This window comes from Urocitellus parryii, chromosome 11 (assembly GCF_045843805.1).
Source record: "Urocitellus parryii isolate mUroPar1 chromosome 11, mUroPar1.hap1, whole genome shotgun sequence".
Lineage (NCBI taxonomy): Eukaryota > Metazoa > Chordata > Mammalia > Rodentia > Sciuridae > Urocitellus > Urocitellus parryii.
In genome coordinates, this window is record NC_135541.1 from 66,521,279 (window position 1) to 66,529,129 (window position 7,851).

Here is a 7,851-nt window from a genome sequence, read left to right on the forward strand (position 1 = left end):
AATTTATCAATCCAAGAAAGAAGAAAAGGATAAAGGAAAGAGAGGGGGGAAATGGACACTAAGAATAATTTGATTTCACATTGTTCCCTGTTTTGGTGTATTGGAGCTTTCAACTAGCAAGAACAAAGCACAGCCCTTTTGTTTCAGAGTTTGGAACTAATTTGGAAATAGACATAGGGGTCAGGCAGATGATCAAAACAGTAGTTATACATATGGTGAAATTAGACTAAAATTGTGTGGTATGATCTAAAGCCACACTTGGGATTTCTTTTTTCTTTGTAATCTTTCAATTTGTTTTAATTAGTTATACATTCTATATTTACATTCTATATATAGAATGCATTTATGCACTTTGATATACACAGATGAAATATAATTTCTCACGTTTCTGAGTGTACATGTTGCAGAATAATATTGGTCATGTAGTCACCTATATACATACAGTAATAATGTCTATTTCATTCTACTATCTTTCCTATCCCCACATCCCCTCCCCTTCCTTCCCATCACTTCCATCTACTGAATCTAAGGTAATGCTATTCTTCCCTAGTGCCCTTCACCTTATTGTGAATTAATATCTGCATATTAGAGAAAACATTCAGCCTTTGGTTTTGTGGGATTGGCTTATTTCATTTAACATGATATTCTCCAACTCCAACCATTTACTGGCAAATGCCTATAATTTCACTCTTCTTTAAAGCTGAGTAATAGTCCATTGGGTATATATACCACACTTTCTTTATCCACTCATCTATTGAGGGAAACCTAGGTTGGTTCCATAGTCTAGCTATTGTTAATTGAAGTGCTATAAATATTGATGTGGCTGTGTCACTATACTATGTTGATTTTAAGTCCTTTGGGTATAAACCAAGGAGTGGGATAGCTGGGTCAAGGGGTGGTTCCATTCCCAATTTTCTGAAGAATCTCCATACTGCTTTCCATACTGGTTGCATCAATTTGCAGTCCCACCAGCAAAGTATGAGTGTGCCTTTTCCCCCACATCCTCGCCAACATTTATTGTTGTTTGTCTTCATAATAGCTGCCATTCTTATTGGAATGAGATGATATCTTAGAGTACTTTTGATTTGCATTTCTCTAATTGTTAGAGATGTTGAACACTTTTTCATATAATTTTGATTAATTGCAATTCTTCTTCTGTGAAGTGTTGTTCAGTTCCTTAGCCCATTTATTGATTGAGTTTTTTAGGATTTTTTGGTGCTAAGTTTTTTGAGTTCTTTATATATCCTAGAGATTAATGCTTTACCAGAGGTGCATGTGGTAAAGATTTTCTCCCAATCTGTAGGCTCTCTCCTTACATTATTAATTATTTTCTTTGCTAAGAAGAAGCCTTTTAATTTGAATCCATCCCATTTATTGATTCTTAATTTTACCTCTTGTGCTTTAGGAGTCTTATTAAGGAAGTCAGATCCTAGGAATTAGGAAAACTACTCCATTCACAATAGCCTAAAAAAAATATCTGGGAATCAATCTAACAAAAGAGGTGAAAGACCTCTACAATGAAAACTACAGAACACTAAAGAAAGAAACTGAAGGAAACCTCAGAAGATGGAAAGATTTCCCATGCTCCTAGATAGGCAGAATTAACATTGTCAAAATGGCCATACTACCCAAAGCATCATACAGATTTAATGCAACTCCTATTAAAATCCTAATGACATTCTTCATAAAAATAGAAAAGGCAATCATAAAATTTATTTGGAAAAATAAGAGACCCAGAATAGCTAAAGAAATCCTTAGCAAGAAAAGTGAAGCAGGAGGCATCACAATATCAGAGCTTAAACTATACTACAGAGCTATAATAACCAAAATGGCATGGTTTTGGCACCAAAATAGACTTGTAGACCAATGGTACAGAATAGAGGACACAGAAACTAACCCACATAAACACAGTTATCTCATACTAGACAAGGGTTCCAAAAACACTTATTGGAGAAAAGATGGCATAGTCAACAAATGGTGCTGGCAAAACTGGAAATCCATATGTATAAAAATGAAATTAAACCTCTATCTCTCAACCTGCACAAAAATCAGCTCAAGTGAATCAAAGACTTAGGAACAAGAACAAAGACCCTGTGGCTAAAAGAAGAAAAAATAGGCCCAAATCTTCACCACAGTTAGGATTTCTAATACTTCTTCTCATGTCTGGAAATCATAAAGACACTCCCATTATGATTCCAAAGATACAGTCTGATGGGAAGGCATTTATCTGACTAGGTACAAAGGGAATCATACCTTACATTAATTGGACTCTGGTGGGGAGAGAAACTAGTTTCCAGATCTGCCTCTTTAAAGACAGGACAGGACTCTGACCATGTGTGCTCAGCCCAAGGAATTTTGGAGCAGAAGGCACACATTGAGAATGGACAGATTCAAAGGGAAAGAAGAAGAAACCAAGCTTCATAGATAATTTCTAGCCCACTTATATCCCAGGTTCTGTGTTAAAGGTAACTTATAATAACTAAAATCCAGTATCACCTTCAGAAAATGTATAAAGAGAGTAACTCGGCTTTGCAAAAGGAACCTCTTCCCATTTTTTAAAGCTAGCAATCTCACAAATATGAGTTCTTCCAGGAAATGAAAAGTGAAATCATAGACCACATATCTACCTCAATAATAATATAAATCTTCCTGTCATAATGAAAGTAAGTGATTTTTACTCTCCTAGCATGTGACTGATCAATGATTTTAATCTCATGACAGAAGACCTTCTGTCGCCATGATAATCAAAAGTACTTACACTCCCTGGAGAATTCAGTGTTGTTCATCTGAAGCCCCAGAGAAGAACCTGGAGTAGGAGGTCAAAAATAAAAAGAGAACAAAAAAGTAGCACCCCATTTTCTGTATTTTCTGGCATTTTCATTCTTCCTATGAGGAACATATAAGGAAATTCTCTCGAGATAAATTTAACATGGGAAAGTCCAAATATGTTTCTTTTATGGTTCCTGTTTTAAAAAAAGTGTTATTGAGACAATAAAATGTCTGTTAGATCTACAAAGAGAGTAGAAGAGAGAATTATTAACACAGTAAAGGTATGTTCTCCTAAGATATTAAATGTTCATCCAATCTGTCAGTATTCTATGACAGAATCTGTTATCCACCAAAATCAGTTTTTCTTTCTTTTTAAATTAACATACATTAATTGTACATATTAATGGGATTCACTGTAATGTTTCCATACATGCATATAGATTGCATTGATCATATTGAAATCAATTATTAATTTAAATATATGTATTATTTCCTTCTTGAGTTATGATCTGATAACTAAATCTAAAAAATATTTTGAAGTTGAATAAATAGATTATATGTAACAAATGTTTTATATAGGAACATGTATAGTAATTATATTTGAAAAATTAAACATTTACCAATTTTGTAACATTGTACTTATAAACGTAAACATACTATTAAGGGTAAAATAAAAATGAGCACAACCAAATCTAAATATGTATATGATATTCAAGGACCCTGGGAAAATTTTTGCAAAATATTAATTTTGCAAAATAAATTTTGCAAAAATATTAATTGCATAATTAAATATACCAAATACCCCAAATCTGGTGTAGAATTAGAGAGGAAATCAAAACTTAAATTCATCTTATAAACTATGTGGAAACAAATGTTAAGTATATCAATGAACAAAAGAGACTATAGACACTGATATACACTATGCTAAAACTTGTGGAATGTGGCCAAAATAGTGCTCAAGGTATTTGTTTAAAACATATTCCTAAAAAACAATAAAACAAACACAAATAAATTAGTTAAGTAATTAAATTGGGAAAGCAGCTAGAGAATTACATTAGAAATCAAAAAGTAACAAAAACAATGACTAATAAAGAAGAAATTAATGAAATGTAAACAACACCAATAACAACCAAAAGCTACAAAAATAATTTTAAATATACAATTCCTAGGACTTGTAAAGGCATGGGGAAAGCTTTTCTTACATTTATGATCCCCTGAATTGTAAACATGAATATAGATAAATGTTCATTATTAATGGAATTCGTAAATCATAATTAATCTATATTATAAAATTATATATTCAATGTTTAAGAAATATAAGATGATTGCATGTTTACCACGATAAACTAACACCATGCCTACACATGCCAACCTCAAGCATACTCTTGGATCCACTATACTATTTCCCTAATATTTTCTTTTCTTTTTTATATTAGTTGCTCAAAACATTACAATGATCTTGACATATCATATATCATACATTTGATTCAAATGGGGTATGAATTCTTATCTTTCCCACGTGTACAGATTGCAGGATCACATTGGTTATCTATATACAGCCAAGTTTATACATACTGCCATACTAGTGTCTGTTGTATTCTGCTGCCCTTCCTATCTCTTTCTATTTCCCCCTCCCCTCCGCTCCCCTCCCAGCACCTAATATTTTCTTTAAATAAAACATTCTTTAAAAGAAAAACACAGGAAGGACTGGCTGCAACAAAAGGAAGAAGTCCTCTCACTCTGGGCCTATGCTGTCTTCCATGGTTTACCAGTGTTCCCCCAGTGAGTTATCCAGTGACTCTATGTGTCTCTTCCTCCAGGACCTCATGGCAGAGGTGAAGGTGAAGGTGCAGCTCCCCCAGTGTGGATCCAGTCAAAATCGAAAGCAGGATTATAGAATGATGCCAATTTCCTCATGGAATCACTGACCAAGTAATTCAAAATGAAATGCCTCATATAGAAACCCAATAGCAGGCAGTGGCCATCGATAGACTGTTGTCCATGGGTCAGTTGAATCTCTTAAGGAGCAATACAGGCCCCCTTTCTTTCTTTCTTTTTCTTTTCTTTTTTTTTTTAATTAGTTCTAATCAGTTATACATGACAGTAGAAAGCTCTTCCATTCATTGTACACAAACAGAATAGAAGTTTTTGCTTCTCTGGTTGTACATGAAGTAGAATCACACCATTCGTGCAATCATACCTATGCCCAGGATAATGATGTCCATTACATTTTACCATATTTCCTAATCCCTTACCTCTGCTCCTCCCCTTTGCCCATCCAAAGTTCATTCCAGTGGAACTTTGTTCCAATGTGCCCCACCCATTATGGCTTACCATCTGCTTATCAGAAAAAAAACATTCAGCCCTGGTTTTTGGAGATAGGCTAATTTTGCTTAGCGTGATGATCTCCAACTCCATCCATTTATCTGCAAATGCCATAATTTTATTCTCTTTTAATGCTGAGTAATATCTCACAGTTTCTTTATCCATTCATCTAAGGGCATCTAAGTTGGTTCCACAGTTTAGCAATTGTGAATTGTGCTGCTATAAACATTGAAGTGGCTACACCACCAAATGTGCTGTTTTTAAGTCCTTTGGGTATAGAATATAGGCCTTTTATACAGAATAAAAAAACTCTTAGAATGCTGGTAAAATAAAGGGCTCAGACAACCAAGAAAAACTACTATATGAAATTATAGAGGATACAGGAAATAAAGGAATATGGAGCAGAGATATTTGATATAAAAGTAACTTATCATTAACAGAAATCAACAAAATTCTAAAGAATTCAGAAAGTAAAAAGCTTATCAAAGGGGCTGGGGATGTGGCTCAAGCGGTAGCGCGCTCGCCTGGCATGCAGGGTTCGATCCTCAGCACCACATACCAACAAAGATGTTGTGTCCGCCGAGAACTAAAAAATAAATATTAAAAATTCTCTCTCTCTATCTCTTTCTCTCCTCTCTCACTCTCTCTTTAAAAAAAAAAAAAAAAAAAAAAAAAAAAGCTTATCAAAGTTCTTAAGTCTGTAGCAGCCTCCAAAAAAGAAAGTATATATGCTCTGTAATCTGAGCCAGACCAGTCTGTGACTGGTAGAGCCTGGCACAGTGATCAGGATTTTGAATCTGAATTTGTACAAGTGCTTAACAGTGTTTCAAATTCCTACAAACCAAGGCAGAAACATCATGAGAAAGCAAACAGAATCCAGTGATACAAAGAAATAGTTCATTTCCTTCATTACATGAAGTATGGAAATCTATCTGCAAACTGGGAATCAGTAAGGTAGAATTGTCCATGAAGAACATTGAAATGAGCTTAAATACACTTATTTATGATGAGTAAAGTAGATTTGACTATTATTGCTACAAAAGAAGGCACAGTTGGCAGTGTAGACAGACATATGAAACTGTACAGGGCAGTCAATCCAATCATCCACCCATGGGTTTAATCCGATGACCCTGCAGGCTCTGCCGGGTTTTTGATGACTGCCATGAAGGTGGTGAGATTTCATCATCTAACTGTATTTACATGACAGAATGGCTCAAATTTTGATGCAGAGTGATGAACTTTACTGGCATGCAAATGAAGTTGCCTGGAGAGCATTTTAATTCGTGATGGAATAACAAATTTCCTTGAAAGCAGATTCACAGTAATGGATACAGACTTGCTGCTGTGAGAACTTTTTTTTTTTAATTTATGAAGACTAAATTTATATTGGTAGAGTGGCCATCAGAATATGAAACAGATGAGGTTAGTACTGAAATCTATTCTTCAATAAATAAAATACTTTGAAGCCCTGGAGGAAAAAGAAACCAACAAACCCATATTTGCCAAGTACCATGGCTAGAGCACAAATATGTTCATTTTAAAGTTATTGATTAAGGTCTTCATTGAAAATTTTTTTTTATGTCTGGCTCATTACCACCATCTTTGTTTTCTGTTTTCTCAGTGGTTTCATTGAGAAGAAATTAAAAGTGGTGAAGACAAGAACAGCATAAGAGTGAATGAAAATTTAAGGAAACATTAAGTGAGGGAGAGTAGAACATTCCTTTTTTACACAATATTGATTCCTTCCTGTATCAGTAATATTCTTTCGAAGGATTATGCTAACGTACCTCAAAACAAAGGATAAATATTGTAGAGGATATTTCAGTGTGTAAATATTATCATTTTCATCATAAAAGGAATATTTTCATTGTTCTTTTGTTAAAGCCTTACAAGCTTCATTCATTGACTCAAGTGTATTTTTCACCACAATTTCCTTGAATTCTTACATAATGTCTACAATGTTTGTGTGTCTGAATCCTCCCACTCCCACAGATTCAGATGTTAAAATACAACCCACAATGTGATAGTATTTGAGGCCTTTGGAAGGTGACAGTTTAAGGGTGGAGTACTCATGAATGGAATTTGTGCCCTTTTAAAAGAATCCAGAGAGCTCTATTGCACCTTCTGTGGTGTCAGTACACAGGGAAAAGAAAACCATCTGTGAACCAGGAAGTAGTCCTTGCCAGACACCAAATCTGCCAGTACCTTCATCTTGAACATCCCAGGCTAAAGAATTGTGAGAAATCAATTTGTTGTTGATAAACCACCAGTCCATAGTATTCTGTATAGCACACAGAAGGGACTAAGACAATGTGTATCCATTTAACTAAAATTAAGACTGAACAAACCAAAAAAAAAGAAAACAACAAACTTGGTGTCATTCTACAGGTAGTATCTGGGGAAATACAAGTTTTATATGTTGGATACATTTTTCTGTCATACACAAGAATGAAGCCATAACACATGACTCTTTCAAAGTCTTCATTGATCCAATCAGGGCAAGGAAACCCAGCCCTCTCCAATGTTGCAATTGAGCCTGTTTACCTAAGTTGTATCTGGTTTACACCCACTAAGCATAGTCCTTTCTAACTTGTGAGGAGCTGGCCTCTGCTGGAATGAGACAATGGGCTTGTAGCTGGACCAGTCACCTGGGAATATGTCAGAAGTGGATCAGTCATGAACAAGGATGTGTCAGAGGGCCCTGGAGCAGCTCCCCACTTCCTTCTGTACCAAGAGAGTAGAAATTCAGCCAGGGAG

General features: G+C 35.0%; 1 pseudogene; it reads left to right on the forward strand.

Annotated features, from left to right (window-relative positions):
- The first annotated feature begins 4,595 nt into the window (after positions 1 to 4,595).
- On the forward strand, positions 4,596 to 6,318 carry LOC113193028 (DNA-directed RNA polymerase III subunit RPC6-like; annotated as a pseudogene).
- Positions 6,319 to 7,851: the final 1,533 nt, after the last annotated feature.